This window comes from Dama dama, chromosome 3 (assembly GCF_033118175.1).
Source record: "Dama dama isolate Ldn47 chromosome 3, ASM3311817v1, whole genome shotgun sequence".
In the NCBI taxonomy this organism is placed as follows: Eukaryota; Metazoa; Chordata; class Mammalia; order Artiodactyla; family Cervidae; genus Dama; species Dama dama.
In genome coordinates, this window is record NC_083683.1 from 34,687,563 (window position 1) to 34,707,195 (window position 19,633).

At 39.2% G+C, this 19,633-nt stretch overlaps 1 long non-coding RNA gene across 2 annotated transcripts; it reads right to left on the reverse strand.

The window, feature by feature from the left end:
* Positions 1–2,030: 2,030 nt before the first annotated feature.
* LOC133041448 (uncharacterized) lies at positions 2,031–7,451 on the reverse strand. Of its 2 annotated transcripts, none has more exons than XR_009689241.1 (4): positions 7,231–7,451; positions 6,152–6,329; positions 4,493–4,595; positions 2,031–2,701 (listed from the first exon to the last, which is right to left on the reverse strand). It is a non-coding gene; the product is annotated as an uncharacterized LOC133041448 (long non-coding RNA). The 2 variants fall into 2 exon arrangements; XR_009689243.1 differs by having other exon boundaries at positions 2,031–3,263.
* Between the last annotated feature and the right edge of the window lie 12,182 nt (positions 7,452–19,633).

Below are 19,633 nucleotides of genomic sequence, written 5' to 3' on the forward strand. Positions count from 1 at the left end.
AACACACAACAATCTGAATAAACTGAAGGTTAAAATAAAAGAAAATTTTATAGCACACAGAGTTTCTTCTTTATTTTTTGCAGCAAGGAACACTTACCAGTAAATCAATGGCACCCCACTCCAGTCCTCTTGCCTGGAAAATCCCATGGATGGAGGAGCCTAGTAGGCTGCAGTCCATGGGGTCTCGAAGAGTCAGACATGACTGAGTGACTTCCCTTTCCCTTTTCACTTCCATGCATTGGAGAAGGAAATGGCAACCCACTCCAGTGTTCTTGCCTGGAGAATCCCAGGGACAGGGGAGCCTGGTGGGCTGCCGTCTATGGGGTCGCACAGAGTCGGACACGACTGAAGTGACTTAGCAGCAGCAGCAGCACTGAAGTTTAAGGCTGCAGTGCTCAACTTATGACTTTTTTTCCTTTTCTTCTTAACTTGAATTCTGGACACATAATTATGCCATTATAAATACAGCCTGTGGGAAATGAAGAGGTTGAGCCATTTGTGTACCACACCAACTGACATAGCAGCTGACAGCCAACTGCATAGCATTCAGTTAGTAAAACAAACAGAAACGACACTGAGGCTTCCATACATGGAGAATGGCATGCTTATTCTCACCATGCCCTTCTTACTCGAAGGCACCCAGCTTATTCTAGATATTCTCTGTATTGTGTTCTGCCCAGAGTGTTGCAGAGGGGGTGAGGAACAGGATAAACAGCTTAGAGAAGCAGTATGGTGTTTGGCAAGTGGAGACAACTTGCCTGTGAAATGATTGCCTCTCTTTCGACTTGCTTTTTCTCATTTTTTTCCATTCCCTTACATATTGAGAACATGTCTAACTAACCAATAATAGTTTCCAATTGAGAGTGAGGTCCATCCCTGGGACATTATCTCCAGTTCCCTCCTCAAAGTCTTTCTTCTTCTTTCTTTTTCTCTTCTTCACTCCCAGTTATAGTTAATGGTTCACAGCACAGTTGAGAAATGTATTTCTCCCATCATTGTTTCCATACAATCAGTGAAGACAGAACACAACTTTGCAGGGAAAGGAATTATGCCACATATGAAGTCACCGTGTCTCAGCTCCAAACCTCCCTTCTCCTGCTCTTTTTGATGGGACTCTGCAAACCACTCTTGTTCACAGACTGCTGCCTGTTAAGCTTTGACAGTAAGAGGAGCTCGACGTCTCCTAGGTTGGAGGAGGAGAAGGATCTTTTTCTTCTTCTCTTTCCTGTTCCTGTTGGTTTCTGGTGGGTTTCCTGACTGCCACAGTAACTTTAAGTGTCATATCAGCAAGGCTGCTTCATCCTGGACATGGCCGTTTCTTCCCTTATAATGATAGAGGAAGACTGGGAAGCCAGACACACAAAAAAATGAAACATGCTATTTCCATGTGTTCCCTGTATGCTTCTTCCAGGATTCATCTCTGCATTAGTTTGCTGGGATCATCAAGACAGCAACACGTTTTCACCCTGAGAGAGGTAGTTCCTTTCCACAGCAGCAGGTGAATCCAGTTTTCATCTCCCCAGCGATTGCAGAACCCACTCTATCTCACTGGCACCCCTTCCTCAGAAGTCTGGCTTGCAGCCCTGTGGGACTTCTCCTGTGGGATCAGAGATGGCCACACCTCTCTTCAGAGAATGTGGCATGCTGGATCCTGGCTTGTCAAGGGCCAAGAGAAAGATGGCTGAATGACAAAGTATCAGACTCTGTCTAAAGAACTTCAAACTTTTGTGAGGCGTGCTAACAGAATAAATGGGAGATAGAGAAGATGACTTTAAAGCTGAAGAATTAGTTTTTCAAATGCTCTTAGAGCAACAAGTTTTACTCTATTTTTAGAGCTTGTTAATATCACTGCCCTGACTCATTTTAACTGCTCTGCTTGCCCTAAGAGCTTTCCTATCTTTGAAGACCAATGTTGTAAGCGTGTAGAGGGTAGGAGCCTTCTGTTTTGTATGCTCAGTACATTGATAGTGCTCAATATATCTGAAATGACAGCAACAAAGGAATTGCTTGGCTTCTGCTGTAGTTCCCGATTTGTGAACAGCAGGTTGCTGGCAAGGTTCCACCTACAATGTATGGAGATAGGGTTGTCCCAAAGGAATGGAGTGGTAACTTAATAACAACCTTAATCCAAAGTGTCAGTAGAGGAGAAAATGTAAGTAGCAACAAGAAATAGCAAATTGTGGGCTTCTCAAGGGCAAAGGGAAAAAAGAACCAAAGAAAATTTTAAAAATCTGAAGAGACTCAGGAAAGTTATGTTAAGATTGCTCCAGTAAAGCTTTCTTAAAACAGCAATCTCTGGGGCCTGCCTATTGGCCTCATTAATATCATCTGTTCAGAATAGACGCTGTGAAACCCTGTGAAGCATCCAAAGAGTGAAGAGAAACTGAACGGGTGAATAATACACTAAAAGCACAGTAGTGCTAGGCTTATAAGGCTGTTTATTCTGCAGCAATTTCATCCAGAGCAAGCTGATCGCTTTTCTAATGCCTTAAACCGCAGGTATCCACAACCCCAAGGTAAGAAGTATTAAGGATTAACCAACTTTCACACTTGAAACATTATAGAGGTGGAATGGAAAGACTTCTCAGGATGCTTTTTCTCCCAAGTTTTCTCTTTTTTCTTTTTCTGCCTTCGTATCTCAGAAACTGATGGGAATAACATTCAAGTTCAATATCTTCTCTTGTGGATTTCATCATCCTTCCTGTACAAAGATGAACACTTTTAATATGATTCGTGGCCTAAGTTTCAGTCAAACTCATGTGTTTTGAAATTGTTATACTCAAAACATCTCTGTTCCTTTCTTAAAAATGGAAACATATAAGGTGGAAATTGAAGATAAAGACGAAACGGGCTGTGGTCCTCTTATTCCTTACAAATAATAAACCTTAAGGAGTATTGGCATTAGTTCTGTAGATTTTTCCAGAGGAAAATGTGCTGAACTCAAGAATCATAGAGTCAAAATCTTGGTATGAGAAGGGAACCAAAAGGTCATCTAGATCAAGAAGCAGCAAACGTTTCCTGTGAAAGGCTAGATGCTGAATAGTTTAGGCTTCGTGGGCCGTAGAGTCTCTAAAATAATGTTCAGGTCTGCCACTGCAGCATCAAAGCCGTGCCTACAGCACACAAACACACATCATTATATTCTGACCAATTGTTACCTACAAATACTGGAGGCCGTGGGCTAGATTTTGCCCATGGGTCAAAGGTTGTGATCCTTGATCTAGACTATTGAGCCATGAGATGGAAAAATAAAATAGAAACTCCTGTAAGTAGGAAAAAAGAAAAAAAAAGTCCTAAATATCTGACCTCTATTGATTATTCATCCTTTTACTTTTTTAAGCTATAATATTCCAACAGTTAAGGACATTTAATCTTAAGTATACAGCTTGACATATTTACTTAAAATATACATACATATATAATGAGTGTGTGTGTGTGTGTGTGTGTGTGTGTGTATATATATATATATATATATGTAGGATCACACAGATCATGGTATAGAACATTTCAACATCCTCAGAAGTTTCTCTTACCTCCCTTCTGAATTAATTACTCACAGAAGTGACCCCATTCTTACTTAATCAGTGTAAATTAATGCTGCCTATTCTTGAATGCCATATAAAGGGAATCAGTTTATAATTTGTTGAATGAGGTTTCTGTTGCTCAGTACTGTGAGGACTTATTATTTTATAAAATTCTTGTTCTAAAATGTGGAATTTCAAACATGTTTATTACAGCATTATTTATATCAGTAAACATTCAAGGATAGAGCAAAGGTTATATAAGTGTGGTAGATCTTTTTGTGCCCATTGTATTTATTTATAACTTAAATTATATTGGAATTGACTTGAGCCTCCATTTAACATATTGGCAGAAAGGTTATTATCACAGTCTTGGAACAGCTTCTCTTCCCGTCATTTCATATGCCTTCCCCATCATCCAGGAGACATGAGGGCCCATGCAGTATGAAAGAGGGCTAGGCCAGCCATCCTCTCCCTGGCTGGGGAGAGATCCACCGTCTATCAGTCTGTGGGTGTCATCACTGCAGTTGGTCCTCCCAACCTAACCGGTGTGTGTGCAGAAGGTTTTACCCCAGCCCTGCTGACCCATGCCCCTGTGAAGTCTCTCCCCAGGTCTGTCCAGGTCTTTCTGGCTAAGCTCCTTCCCCCTGATCGTTTCAAGAAAGCTGATGTACCAGCAACTCCACTCTCTCCAGTTTGGCCACAAGTGACCCTCATTTAAGGTCCCAAGGTTTATAATGCCAAGTTTTTAAGGCATTCAGTATTTGATTCCTCAGAATACTAACTTAGAGGAGAGTTAGGACTCTGAGAGACAGTTGAGTGCAGTAGAGAAGAATATGAACTCTGGATCCAAACAGCTCAGATTCAATTTGCAGCCCTTTTATTTACTACCTGTGTGAACTTTGGTAAAATACTTAACTAATCTGTGTCTGTGTTTTCCTGTGCCAAATAGTAATGATAACATTATTTACCTTACAGTCTGATGCGCATGCATGTGCTTGGCCATTTACTCATTCTGACTCTTTGCAACCCCATGGACTGTAGCCCGCCAGGCTCCTCTGTCCTCAGGATTCACTAGGGTTGATGTAGGATTAAGTTAATTAATGCACATAAAGTACTTGGAATGATAGAATAATGTCTAACACACAGTAAGCTACACTAGAGCAATAAAAATTAACTCTGAAATGCAAAGTCTTCCTGCTTACCTCTTTTGTGAAATGATCTAGATATTATTATTCTAGGTCCCATAGTAATAAAACTTAATTGCCCAGGTAGGTTTAATCAAAGGTTCCAAACTGGGCTGACACAGAAATAAAAAGACTAAATGCAAAACTGAGTATGTTATATGATCTTTAACTTAAAAGTTGTGTACATATACATAGAAAATATACCAGAAGGAAATATGTCTAGATGTTAGTAGTCGTCTTGAAACTGTGAGAGTACAGATAACTTTAATTCTCTTCTTTATATATTTTTATAATTTCCAATACAAAAAAAAATGTCGATGTTATTGATAGAACTGTCTTCATATGTAGCTTATTTAAAAATAATATATAAAACATTATATATGAATGCTAAAACTTCATATAGTAGAGCCTTAATCATGAGGCAACTTGCATATCAAAACCCTGGTTTGCTGGTGTCTGAAAGAAAAACAATATCCCTACTTCAGTTGTTTCTAGAAATTAAAGGAGAAGTCATATGAGGAACCCTTTTATAATGTAATGCTCTATACAAATATAAGAAATTTCATTGATTGTACCATTAGATTTTAAAAGGCAGATAAGTTAGTATTTTCAGAAACTCAAAGTGCTCATTTATATTCAGGCCATTAGGGAAAAAGTGAATAAAACTTCCAGCTAAGAAAGTGATTTAAAAGCTTATATTAAACCATTGTTGCTTCACTTTCTTTGTGAATGATCACAGGAGACTGTTGGCTGGCTTGTACCTGCTCATATGAGAGAAAATCCACATGAATACACCAAGAGTGCTAAGAAGATTCTAGTGCTACAAAAACTGGTTGAAAATCGGATATAAGCCAGGCATTATGATAGTTATTAGGGTTATAAAAATGAATAAAACAGATCATTATCTTAAAAAACTTCACAGTGTAGAAACTTTGGAGACAATCCCATGCATTTTTATTCTACTTTAATCTAACATAGTATCCATTTTTAATCTTTGTAGAAAGCATCTTGATTATTGTAGTTCCAATATTTGTTTAAATAGCTGAGAAGTGTAAGCTGTCCTCCCTCCCCTGCCATCGTAGACAAAGGGAGAGAGACAGCAAGAGAGCAACAGTCATATTCTGCTGACACAACCCAGCAGCTGCAACAAAAGAGAGAACGTGTTCCCAGTCTCACCGATATCCAGCTCTGTCTTTTATAAACTGGGTGGTTAGTTGTGGTAAGACCGAAGAGCAACCTCTCTTTTCGTACTCAAGCCACTATGAGACAGTGGCATTGTTTCTGTTCTCTGTGGGACAATTAAAAACTAGCAAGTAGCAGACACAAATTCCAAACAGAGATACTATACTGTTTAAAAGCATTGCTCATTCCTATGTTCTCCCTTTGTTATAACATTTACAAATTATATATATCTTCAGATGGAACAATCAGAACCTACAGTACCTCACTCTAGGAACCCAGTGACCATTTTTCCATGTTGATGAAAGAAGAGATGTCACAAGACAAAAATCCAAAATGTTTCTTAGTCCACAAGCAGGGTGTTCCAAGGGCCCCTTGGGATCCAGAGGAGGTCAAATTCCTGTTGTAAGTTATAGCTCCACGTAGCTCTCTTCACGACAGCCTAAATATATGATTCATTTATGTGGTTATTTGGTTTATGTCTTTCACATCTCCTCAACATTAAGCTTCATAAGAAAAGGGGCCTGTGTTTGTTGGGTTTTTCAGCTTGCCATTTAATCTCAAGTGTCTAGCATAAAGCTTGGCATGTATTTATTTGGAGCCCAGCGATATCTGGTAAATAAATAAGGACCAAAAATTATTGCAAACTTTCCATATACCAGACAGTGCTGAACGGTCCATATACAGCTGTCCTTTGAGATAGGCACCCCAATATTCTCCTTACACGGGTGATGAAGGGTTGTTGAGACAGAAGCTTAGAAAGGTGGGATCATTTAGCCAAGGTCACATAACTGGAAATGTGCACAGCCGGGGAAGTCCACAAGTTAGCTTGGCTTACTCTGGACTCACATGTTATCCATTCTGTTCTTTGTTCGTGTTTCCCTTTTAATCTTAATGAATGAATACCCCGTTTCCTACTGTAATAGCACATTAGAGAAAGAAATAATGGTCAAATTATATAAGTAGCTTTCACATTAAGAAGTGATTTCAAGCCGTAGGTTGCTCCTGAGCTAACTGTTCTACCTGAACTTTTAATGGACTAAAGTGAATTTTTCGGCTCTAAGGGGAGTCCATAATATACGAAATTTCCTAAAATAATCTGACCACAAATTAGTCAATATAATAACTTTCTGGGCTTTTGTTCCACTTTGGGAACAAATTAAAGCAGCAATATGTAAAATCACTTGAAATTAGAATTCACAAAGATTAAGTATTTTCAGATGATAACTAAATTATGTAAACATTTTAAAGCAATTATCCTATAGCTGACTCACTCTGATGGGCAATCTGGTCCTTTATAACCACAAATTTTAATCTGGTGTAAAATATCTTATTCTCATTACCTGTCCCACTACCATTAACATGGTTTCTCTTCTCCATCATTGTTATAATCAGTATAAACTGGCTCCAGGTTTCCAGTCTGGCACATAAGGGGATTAGAAGTTGCCACTCAGTCCTGTCAAGAATAACTGAACAAACTGAAAATATTAACAACTCTTCTTAGATCTGGCAGAAAAGTGACGTCTCAAGGCAAACCACTGCCCCCAAAATCGGAAAGAGAAACAGACAGATACAGAGAATCATAACGTGCCAGAATGAAACTCTACAGTAGTGCAAACCTCCTTAGAAATCAGTGCTGGGATGGGAGAAAAGTGAAAGTGAAGTCACTCAGTCATGTCCGACTCTTTGCGACCCCATGGACTATAGCCTACCAGGCTCCTCCCTCCATGGGATTCTCCAGGCAAGAGTACTGGAGTGGGTTGCCATTCCTTCTCCAGGAGATCTTCCCAACTCAGGGCTCAAACCCAGGTCTCCCACATTCCAGGCAGACGCTTTAACCTCTGAGCCACCAGGGAAGCTGCAAATGATGAACTGCTACAGGCTTGGTGTGGACAACTCAGAGAGTTCAAGCCTCCAGCGGGAGTTTTACCTCCAGGAGTCCAGCAAGTCCTCACAGTGAATATTAGAGAAAATGTTACTGGCTGGGAAGAGGAAAAGTAGCCAAATACACCAGAGTATTCTGTTTTGTTTTTATTATTATTATTGGAGTATAATTGCTTCACAATCTTGTGCTACTTTCTGTTGTACAAAGAAGTGAATCAGAGGGATGTGTGTATATATATATATCCCTCTTGGACCTCCTTCCCACATACCTCCCCCACACCCACCCTTCCAGGTCATCACATAGCACCAAGCTGTGTTTCTTGTGCTTCATAGCAGGCTCCCATTAGCTATATATTTTATAGACGGTAATGTATATATGTCAATCCTAATCTTCCTATTCCTCCCACCCTCCCCTTCTCCACTGTGTCCACATGTCCGTTCTCTATGTCTGCATCTCTATTCCTGCCCTGGAAATAGGTTCACAAAGCCTTTACTACAACCTAACATACTGGGGTTTTATCAGAGCCTAACCAATCTGGAGAGAGGGAAATAGTCAACGCAAACTCCCTTTAGAAAGTCCATCTCATCCAAGTGGGGGAAAAAACTGAAACTCCTAGTCCAAGGGCACAGGATCACAAAAACATTGAGACCTAATCATGGGACCACCACAGAAGGCTTACCCTTCCCCCATACCTCACTCTACATTAGAAAGGCTTTTTTCCTCCTGCAGTTCCTCTTATGCTGTCTGTCATATCCATTTTTCAACAAAATTTACAAGGCACACTAAGAGGCAGAAAATGTAATTTGAAAAGGCTGAACAAGCTTGAAAACCAGAGTCAGCTATAACGGAATTATCAGACCAGGAATTTTTAAAACTATGATGAGTGTGCTAAAGGCTTTAATGGAAAAAGTAGACAACATTCAAGAAACAGATGGAGAATGTAAGCAGAGATATGGAAATTGTAAGAAAGAATCAAAAAGAAATGCTGGAGATCAAAAACACTGTAACAGAATAGAGCTCTTGATGGACTCATTAGTAGACTTGAAATGGTTGAGAAAAGAATCTCTCCATGACAGAAAAAGATAAATGTTGCATGACCTCATTTATACGTGAAGTCTTTCTTTTAAAAAAATGAGCTCGTGGATATAGAAAAAAACTTGTGGATGCCTGAGGAGAGGTAAAGGAGATCATTTTGTAATTTCCATTTACAAAATGAATGTATTGTGAGGATTACAGCATGATGACTATAGTTAATAATACTGTATTGATTATTTGAAAGTAGCTTGGATCTTGAAAGGAGAGTAGATCTTGAAAGTTCATCACCAGAAAAAAACATTTGTAAATCTGTATGGTGATAGATGTTTACTGCACCTAACTGGATGTTAACTGGATGATCATTTTGTAATGAGAATCATTATATTGTACACCCAAAATTATGGGCTTCCTAGGTGGCTCAGTGGGAAAGAATCCTCCTGTCAATGCAGGTAACCCAGGAGACACAGGTTCAATCCCTGGGTCAGGAAGATCCCCTGGAGGAATAAATGGCACTTTAGTATTCTCGCCTGAAAAATTCCACGGACAGAGGAGCCTGGCGGCTACAGTCCGTGGGGTCACAGAGTCAGACATGACTGAGCAACAGAGCACACATGCACACACCTAAAATTAATATCGAAGGCTGGTCAGTTATGCCTCTGTAAAAGAACAAAGGAATCTGAATTTAAGGATATGACAATAGAAACTTCCAAAACTGAAAAGGAAATGGAAAAAAGAGTGAAACAAAAAACAGAATTGAATATCCTAGAAATGTAGGGCAACTAAAAATGTGTAACATATATATATTAGAATACCGAAAAGGGAGGAAAGGAAAGAAAGGAGGGAGGGAGGAAAAAAGGAAGGGAAGCAGTCTTTGAAGCAATGACTAAGAATTTCCCCCCAGTTAATGTCAGATGCCAAACCATTGATCCAGGAAGTTCAGAAAACATCAATCAGGGTAAATGCAAAAAAACAAAAAAGAAAAAAAATTCTATTCCTACTCATGTCATATTCAAATTTTAAAAAATTAAAAATAAAGAAAAATCTTGAAAGAGATCAGAGGAGAAAAACACCTTACCTATAGAGGAGCAAAGATGAGAATTACAGCTGACTTCTCCTCTGGAACCATTCAAGGAAGAAGAGAATGGGTGAAATGTTTAAAGTGTTGAGAAAAAAAAAAAAATCACAAACCTAGAATTCTGTATCACCCAAAAATGAAGGAGAAATAAAGACTTTCTCAGACAAAGAAAAACTGAGGGAATTTGTTACCAGTAGACCTGCCTTTTGGGCTCCCCTGGTGATTCAGATGGTAAAGAATCTGCCTGCAATGCAGGAGATCTGGGATCAATCCTTGGGTCAGGAAGAGTCCCTGGAGAAGGGAATAGCTACCCACTCCAGTATTCTTGCCTGGAGAATTCCATAGAAAGAAGAGCCTGACAGACTATAGTCCATGGGATCACAAAGAGTTGAACACGATGGAGTGACCTTCACTCACACACACACACATAGTCCTGCCTTTTAAATGTTAAAAGAAATTCTTCAGAGAGAGGAAAAGTAATTTAGGTCAGAAACTTAGATCTACATAAAGAAAGGAAGAGCAGAGGAGAATGATTAAATGAAAGTAAAATGTTCATTTTACTCATTCTTAATTTAAAATCAGGTTTTTCTTAATAATAATAACAAATATATTGTGTATCCTGATGTATATATGTGTGTGTTTATGTAAGCTTACCCATAAGTAAAATGAATGACAGCAATGAAAAATGGGACAGAAGGAAGGAATTAGTATTATTTTGTTTTTATAAGGTACTTGTACTACCCATAAAGTAGTATAGTCTTATTTGAAAGTAAATTTAGATTCATTGCAAATGTATATTGCAAACTCTAGGGCAACCACTAAAAATCTCATTTTATATATTTATATAATATTAGTGTGCTAAGAAAGGAAAGAACTTAACAAAACTTGGAAGCAACCAACATGTCCTTTAGTTGGTGAGCAGATAAATAAACTGTGGTACATCCAGACAATGGAATATTATTCAACACGAAAAGGAAATGAACTCTATCCATCCATGAAATGACATGGAGGAGCTTGAGATGCATATTACTAAATATGAGAAACCAATCTGAAAAGACTACGTACATACTGTATGATTCCAACTATATGACACTCTGAAACGTCAGAAAACTATAGGGACAGTAAAAGGATCAAAGTTTTGAAGGGAGGAAGGGATGAACAGGCAGAGCACAGAAGCTTTTTTAGAGCAGTGAAACGATTCTATCTGACATTGCAGTAGTGGATACACATCATTATACATTTGTCAAAACTCAGGATGTACAGTGCCAAGACAATCCTAATGTAAACTTTGGGTGATAACAACGTTTCACCATAGGTCTGTCTGTTACAACAAATGAACCATGCTAGGGTGGGTTATGTGTGGGTGGGTAGGAGTGGGCAGGGAATATATGGGAACTCTGTACCTTCTGTTAAATTTGTACTGAATCTAAAACTACCCTAAAAATAAAATTTATTAATTAAAAAATTATTATAAACCATACCTCATCCTTCAAGAGCTGGGATCTCCCTAGCTTCTAACAGGATGCAAACTAATAAACTAATTTGTAACACTGAATTAATGCTGTTAGCAGTAACACTGTTCTCTATTGTATTGAACAGTTGGAATATAGGCAGGAGAAAGACAGTCATGAAATTCCCTGTTGCAAAACAATTTTTCAATGTTAGCTACAGAGGTAGTTGAGAAAGAGAGCTATCAATGAAGCTGACACAAAGGAACTAGAAGTAAAAGAAGAGTCACAAAGAAAAAAAGTAATACAAGGATTCTATAGAAACATGAAAAAAAGATGTCATGAAAGATGAGACTGAAGTGGCATCGCAGTAATTCTGGAAACAGCAACATAAATACTCCATGCTTCCTACTCACTGTTTGATAATGGTGAATTTTTCGTGTGCCATTTGAGTTCTCTAATCCTTTTATCATATGTGTAAAACAAGAATCATGATAGATATTCTACTTTCCTGGGTTTATGAGCTTTACAATAGAAAAAAGGCTAATTCCTTTGACATAGTATTTATCAAGCAGCGCTTAAGTTGTTTATGCTGATATCTGTCTAACTGAACCTGAGTTTCTTGGGAGCAGGGATTATGTGTCCTCTTCGTCTCTCTAATCATGCCATATGACATGGTGTCTGCTGGGTAGTGAGCTTAACACGTCCTCACTGATACAAGAAGACGGGGGGAAGTGTGGGAGAGAGTGAGGGCAGCAAGAAACAAGGAAAGGAGCTAGGGAGAGAGGCAAGAAGGGACAGAGCAAGAGGGGAGGAAGGGAAGTAGGAACCAAGGAAGGATGGGATGGAAAGGAAGGCTGGCCTTAATGATCCAAGAAAGAAAGAGAAACAGAATGTATCAGTACCTAAGTGAAGTCACTCAGTCGTGTCCGACTCTTTGTGACCCCACGGACTGTAGCCTACAGGTTCCTCCATCCATGGGATTTTCCAGGCAAGAATACTGGAGTGGGTTGCCATTTCCTTCTCCAATCAGTACCTAAAGCCCTAGTCAAAGTCCTAAGGGGAGTGTGATATGAAAGGCGCAAAGGTATGTAATTCATCTCACAGATGAAAGAAGTAAGGATAAAGCAAGAACTTCAAGTGAATGCAAATAGTGAGTTATATTTACATAACTTTATAATCATGGGTGCCTGATTGGCATTAATAGTTTTTTAGTCCATTTGTCCCTTCAGGGCTTTGGGACAGTAAACTATAATTTATTTGCCCTTTATCCTATAAAAAAGGTAAAAACATTTATATATTTCCCTATTCTACAGAAAAAATGAGGTGGCAACTTTGACACATAGCAAAGCCTTTCTGGGAGCTCATATTTTTAAATATTGTTGTCAAGAAATATATCCTGATTGAATGTCTTTTTAGCTTTCGATAGCAGTTTGTCCATGCTTACTAGCTTGCCTCAGTCATGTCTGACTTCACGACTGCATGGACTGTAGCCCACCAGGCTCCTCTGTCCATGGGTTTCTCAGGCAAGAATACTGGAGTGGGTTGTCATACCCTTCTCCAGGGGATCTTCCTGACCCAGGGATCGAACTTGCGGCTCCTGCATTGAAGGCAGATTGTTTACCGGTAAGCCAACAGGAACACTGGCCAACAGCAGTTTCACAGAAGGTAAAGCAATACCTGGAGAAATAATCTCTCTCTCTGTGTCTCTTACACAGACACAGACACACACACACCCCGTTTCAGTTTGTTCATCAAAATAACTGAATTTCGCCAATAAATAATCACCCTCCGTCAAATTTAAATCTATTATCTTCTGACAGTTTACTTACCCATATCAGCAGCTACTCTATTTTCTAACACAAATAGATATACCACCGATTTTACACAAGGCTATGTGTTCCTTTCTAAAATAAATACATATTTGTTTTTTCTCATCCTTTTCAGCAAACACTAAAGTTTTGTTAGTTTTCCTGTGACTCTGCGCTTTCTTCCTTTGTGCACTATTTCTTTTTGTGGTTTATTTCTTACATCCTCCTCTATTCCCCAGAGGAAGGAAGATTACCATCCCTGACTCAAGCACTCATGACCCGCTGGGCCCAACAGCTGCAGCTGATTTAAGTAGGGCCTCGGGCAGCAGTGTCACCTTTCTTAGGAGGCACATATACCAAAGCTGCAGCCTGGCCCTTGAGAGGAATACCAAATCTGAACTGGGACAAGCCGAGCTGCTGTCTTCCCTATCCTAATGCAATTCATTGCTGCTAGCCTGGTTTCAGCAAGGGCATCCAGAGAAAAATATGCCCCAGAGTGTCCTCCACTCCATCTGTCTTTATGCTTTTATTTATTTTCAGATACTATAGAAGCCCTCCAGCTACATTATAGCTTCTCTGGATCCCTATAACCTGAAATAAACTACTTTTTCTTTATCCAAGATGTCTTCGATGAAAAGGTTATGCTTTGTTTGTTTTCATTTCTGAAGACTCCTGCTGCTAGTATCAGTAAGTTAGAAATAAATGCTCCCAAACTGTCTTATTGTGATTTCTTCCTCCATTCGTTTTCTGTTAGTGTGATACTGCTGACCTCTAGTGTACAGAACACCAATATTTTCTTTAACTTGACTTTTGTTTAGTATTTTTATTTTATTTATTTATTTATTTTGTTTAGTATTTTTAAAACTCGGGTTTGGCTCTTCTATTAGTGGAAAGTATGTGTGTGTGTGTGAGGTGCTTCAGTCATGTCAGACTCTGTGCGTCCCCATGGACTGTAGCCCTCCAGGGTCCTCAGTCTGTAGGATTCTCCAGGCAAGAATACTGGAGTGGGTTGCCATGCCCTCCTCCAGGGGATCTTCCTGACCCGGGGATCGAACCTGGGTCTTCTGAATTGCAAGTGGATTCTCTACCATCTGAGCTGCGACGGAAGTCTATTAGTGGAAACAAAAATTCTAAGTTCACTAGTAAGTAAATAATTGCCTTTTAATATAAGTACTGAACCTGAGAATTAAGGCTTGGGGAATTTTTAAAATAGGAATTATTAGAAGATATGTGGACATTTTCAATTGTCATCATAGACATTCCCTTTGAAGCATCTCAAACTGAACATAACTTAAAACCAAATTTCCTCAGTCTCTAGCCTTCCAATTTATTCACACCTAAAATCTCGGAGTTAACCTTACATCCTTTCTTTCTCTCACCTTACAAGTCCATGATAAATCCAGCGGGTTCTGCTGTTGGACACATCACAGTCCAGCACTTTTCACCCTCTCACCACCTCCCCGTCCCAAGCCACATGCCCCCTCACTGGTGTTATGGTGATAACCTTCTAACTGGTCTCTCTGAACCTGCAGCTCTCATCCTACATGGAGTCTGTTAGTTTCAGCAGCCACCATGCTCCTTTAAAAATGGAAGGCACAGAGGAATCGGGTGGAGAGGGAGGTGGGAGGGGGGATCGGGATTGGGAATACATGTAAATCCATGGCTGATTCATATCAATGTATGACAAAACCCACTGGGAAAAAAAAAAATAATAATAATAAAAAAAAATGGAAGGCAGCTTGTGGCATTCCGCTGCCCAAAACCTTCAGATGGCTTCCTGGGCTCTCAGAGAAAAGACAAAATCTGGAGGTAATCACAAACCCCCATCTGACCTGTCTCCACAGCCCACCTCTCTAACCCCATCATTCACAACACTCCTTCTCTCTCTTTCCAGTCCATCCGTTGGTTTCTTGGCTATTTAATAAACAAAGGCATTAACCAAGAAGACCTGAAAATTCTCTTCAGCTTGACTAAAACTTCGACAGGGTTCTTCCTGCCTCTAAGCCACTGATATCCCTTTTCTTAAAGTATTTTGCACTTTGCAAGGCATCTAAATGAAACCATGAACTCTCCAGGACCATTCTGTAACAACCAAGAAGGAAGTTAGTGTTTACAAAATTGAATATAAAGGTGGAGAACATACATCCTAGAATCAGAAAGACTTAGGTACAAAATTGAGTGCTGCACTTTTTGGCTATTTGCTGGGGTCCAGCCTCAGCAGGATCCAGGGGTACCCTCAGGATGAACGGCGTCGGCGAGAAAAAGAGAGAGAGAGAGAGAGACCAGACTGGGGGTGTGTAGTAGAATCTGGCAAATCTTTATTTTTTTACCGTAGCTTTTATATTCTAAGTTAGTACATTTTTAAGGGGAAGATAGTTTAATATTACATCAGCTTGTCCTTCACGAAACCAGGGTGTTTCCTGCAACTTCTTTGTGAGAGTCTTATACATTATCTTCTGGCCTCGGGGCCTATTGACATTTTATGACCTAGGTGAATGCAAAGCTGTTTTCCTGTAATCTATTCTTTAATGAACACAGAGGTCAGTCCTTTTGCAGAAGTTATCAGTTAAATTTATCTAAAAGGTTTAAAACACAAAGACTCTGCAGCTCCGGTGAGGCAGCCCCTGTTTAGCATTCCTGGTTAAAATGAACAATTCTAAACTCTTATTTTTCTAAATCTTCAACTATAACCACTTTTAGAATAATATTTTTGTGTTCTCTAATAGGGCTTCCTCACCCCGAAGGGCTCTGTGCCTATTAGGGCCTTTATGTGATCAGGTTCTTTATACTGTTTATGATTAAGGTGCTGTGAGCAGTCATGTACATTAGTATGCATTTGCCAAGCAGGCTAGAATGCCAGCAGAGGGGTCTAAATGGAAACACTCCTTTCATCCTGGATAATCTTATAGGATACCGCCGTCCGGGGGACATATTGATTAAAGTTCTAAGTTGATTCTGTTTGGAGAGAGATCGGGGAAGGCCTCCTACCTGTGTCACAGAAATTAGGGAGTAGTCTAATACAGCAAGCATCAGAAAGACAGAGGTCATCTTTAAGGTGAGCGCCGGGGCAGCTTTTCGAAATCCCTGAAGTCCTGATCTGCCTTGCTTGTCAGGTCTTCTCCTCACGACCTTGTTATGGGTGGGATCTCGTGTGCTGGCTCCCGGCAGCTATTGACTTGAACAAGTTACTAAGAAATTCAGAATCACAGCATTCTCATTTTATAAGGTGGAAAGGTAAAATTAGTGCATATTTGAAAGAATATTATGAGAATTAAATTCAATAATGCATGTAATTCACTTAGCATATACCTACTATGGAGTAAGCAATCTTTAAAATTTTGCTATTACTGTTGGTGTCATTGGTTTTTTTATTTTTGGTCACAATCAGCACATGAAACTTCAGTAAAATATAGCTATGCTAGAGGAAAACTTATTAATTATAATATTATGGATTTTATTATAATTTAATATTCAACTTTAGAAAAATACTGACTTATTTATTACTTGTTCTAATCTGTTTTTCTCCTTAAATAATTATTTTATTTCATTTTCTGATAGAGTGTAATCTTGTTTAAGACAGAGATTGAGTCTCCTTCCTTTGATTCAGCAAGTCCTTATTTATTGCCTGCTATGTGTGAGCCATCATTTGAGGCTCAGAGAAAGCAATGATAAACTCAACAGTCCTAACCTTCATGATGTTTTTATTCTTAAGGATAAAAACTGGAAATAACAAACAAACATACGATATACATATTATGTAGTTAATGGGATATCGCAAACCTCTTGAATAAGAACTGGTTCAGAACTGAATTAAATTTGATTATTTAGAATTATTTTATTATAGCAAAGAGAACATGCAGAGGTGTGCTGAAGTGAGTTCTTTCCATTTTAGGAAAGTCTGTTCAGTTCAGTGGCTCAGTTGTGTCTGACTCTTTGCGACCCCATGAATCGCAGCACACCAGGCCTCCCTGTCTATCACCAACTCCTGGAGTTTACTCAAACTCATGCCCATCGAGTCGGTGATGCCATCCAGTCATCTCATCCTCTGTCGTCCCCTTCTCCTCCTGCCCGCAGTCTCTCCCAGCATCAGGGACTTTTCCAATGAGTCAATTCTTCACGTGAGGTGGCCAAAGTATTGGAGTTTCAGCTTCAGCATCAGTCCTTCCAATGAACACCCAGGACTGATCTCCTTTAGGAGGGACTGGTTGGAGCTCCTTGCAGTCCAAGGAACTCTCAAGTGCATTTCTTCCTAATTCTGTATTCGATGACTTTGAACTGGTAGCTTGAAATCAACCATGGTGAGAGCTTTTACACTACAGAAATAAACAAACTGCAGCTGTGTTTGCTGAGGATCAGCTGTCAAACATTTATCAGCGCACCACTCGACAAAGGTTGACCAAGTGTGGGGTCTGAATTTTATGCACTTCTGGAAATAAATAACCCTTAGTATACCACGTTAATATATTAACATATATTACTATAATAGCATGTTAATATATTGTTTCAGAGAGTCAAATTTACAAATTATACAGCACAATGCTAGTCTGAAGATGATTCAAAAGTATATATACTTACATCAATAGAACTATTTTTTCCCAATGATAAGTAACCATTCTTGATTATTCAGGCTCATACAAGAAGCATAATGTGAATAAACCATAAAATCAACCAACTAACAAATGTTCTCTCTATAATTTTAAATAACCTTTTTAATAAAACAATTTGATTTTGAATAAGAATTCATGTAGTATGATGAAAGCAATTTCATATCCTTTAAATATAACCCACTACAGAGGGAAAAAAGAAGTTTTTGTATGTCAGGAGGAGGCAAATGAAATCATTTCCCTGTGGAAACTCTCAAGAAAATCACTTAATTCACTCTGGTGGCCCTACTGGTAAGGAACCTGCCTGCAAATGCAGGAGGCTTAAGGGACATGGATTTGATCCCTGGGTCAGGAAGATCCCTTGGAGGAGGTTATGTCAACGCACTCCAGTATTCTTGCCTGGACAATCCCGTGGACGAGGAGCCTGGCGGGCTACAGTCCACAGGGTCGCACAAAGTCTGAAGCAACTCAGCACAGTGCAGTACATGCAGTTACAGTGCCCTAGGCTAGAAGTTTTCTAGCACTGCATGCCTGGAGGGTATAAATTATTAAATTATAATTTTGAAAAGGAAAATAAAAAAGAATCTTTTAAAATTCTCCTACAACTTATGACTTATTTAATTTTTAATGGTATAATGTATCAAATTTATTTCCTTCTTATTGTGTTTTATACATATGTATATATATATATATACATATACCTATTAAAATTGGGCATTAATTTGTTTCTGAATCAAAAATATAAAAAAGGGAAACATTTGTTCATCCTTTAGTCACCAGGAGACTTCAGGAAAGGAGCTAGTGAGTCTGAGAATTATCAATCTGTTCTCAAAAACAACTTCAAACTGTATTTCTGCCTATTCTCCAGCAGAAATATACAGATTTTATTATATTCAGTCATTGTTCAATATCCGGAAAAGTAGGCATCAGGTTAAGTCCTGAGAGTATGATCACATTGTTTCTATTATATTGATCAACAAGTAGTAATAACCTGTCAGATAACTTCCAATAATAATAAATGAGTATCGTTTGTTGAAAACCTCGTCTACCTGCATAATAAGTTGCTTCAGTTGTGTTCAGCTCTTCATGATTCAATGGACTGTAGCCCACCAGGCCTCTTTGTCTGTGGGTTTCTCCAGGCAAGAATACTGGAGTGGACTGCCATGCCCACCCCCAGGGGATCTTCCTGACCCAGGGATCGAACCGACGTCTTGAGTCTCCTGCTTTGGCTGTTGGGCTCTTCACCACTAGCACCACCTGGGAAGCCCTGAAAATCTCCTCTATCCCAGACACAACTCTTGGCATTTCATGTATTATCTCTAATGCCCAAAACAACCCTATCAGAAAGGTATTATTACTACAAGTGAGGGAATTTATGCACAAAAGAGACTAAATATTTTCTCCCAGGTCAAACAACTAGCAAAAGGCAAAGCCAGGAGCCTGAAAATGTCCCTTGGTTCCAAAGCCCATGTGAATTTATTGAACTCATTGGCAGTTACCTACTCTCCTTGATAATCACCCTTAATTTGTTCTACAGCAGTCTTTCCCTGGGGGAAAGAGCATAAATATCAAGTTGGCAATAGGGGCAATTATCTCCACAAACACTGCCATCCAAAGCCAACCCAAAGCAGATTGAATTGAAATGAAAATTCTCCCAGCCTTACTGTGGATGATTGGTTTTGATTAGCTTTCAAATGGTACAAATTGTCCTTCTGAGTTTTTCCAGGAGGAAATTAGAAGTTGTGGTTTTTATTTTTTCAGGCACTTTAGACTCCAGATTGTGACAAAATAATTGTAAGTAAAAAAAATTTGATTTCCAGGTCAAATGGCAGCCTCTGGTAAAAGGGTCCAGAAATTACTTTTGAAAGAAAGGCTGTCTATAGAAAAC